The following is a 988-nucleotide window of genomic DNA, read 5'->3' on the forward strand; positions in this document are numbered from 1 at the left end:
CCCCCGAACCATAGAGACAGGGAGGGAGCCCACCCCCCCCCGGAGGACCAAGGGACACTATAGGACCCTATAGACCCCTATAGACCCCCATAGACCCCCACAGCCCTACGGTCCCCTATAGACCCCATAGGGAGTCCCTATAGGCCCCCATAGGGGACCCCTATAGAAACCTATAGGACCCCTATAGAGACCCCCATAGGGAGCCCCTATAGACCCCATAGGGAGCCCCCATAGACCCCCACAATGCTATGATGTCCCGCAGACTCCATAGGGAGCCCCTTTAGGAACCCAAAAGGACCCCCATAGTGTTGTAATGCTCTATAGACCCCATAGGGAGTCCCTATAGGCCCCCATAGGGAACCCCTTAGTGCCATGATACCCTATAGACCCCATGGGGTCCCCTATAGACACCCATAGGGACCCCTATAGTGCCATGATACCCTATAGACCCCATAGGGAACCCCTATAGACCCCTATAGGACCCCAACAGGGACCCCAATCGTGCTGTGATACCCTATAGAGCCCATAGGGAGCCCCTATAGACCTCCACATCCCTATAGTGACCCATAGATCCCATAGGGAGCCCCTATAGGCCCCCCCAGAGTTACAATGCTCTATAGACCCCATAGGGAACCCCTATAGACCCCCATAGGGACCCCCATAGTGCAACAATACCCTATACCCATAGGGACCTCCAGAGGTATGGGGTCCCTATAGACGTCCATCAGCAACCCTGCTGGACTGCAGTCCCCTATAGACCCCATAGGGACCCACATAGGGCCAGGATCCCCTATAGAACCCCCACTGGGACCCCTATATGGCCGCAGACCCCTATAGACCCCGAGTGGACCTCCATAGAGTCCCCCATAGGGCTCAGATCCCCTATAGAGCCCCATAGGTCCCCCGTAAGGCTGCAGTGCCCTATAGACTCCCATAGGGACTCCCATAGGGCCACGATCCTCTATAGACCCCCAGAGGGATCCCCATA

Source organism: Calidris pugnax, unplaced genomic scaffold, assembly GCF_001431845.1.
Source record: "Calidris pugnax isolate Ruff unplaced genomic scaffold, ASM143184v1 scaffold278, whole genome shotgun sequence".
Classification (NCBI taxonomy): Eukaryota; Metazoa; Chordata; class Aves; order Charadriiformes; family Scolopacidae; genus Calidris; species Calidris pugnax.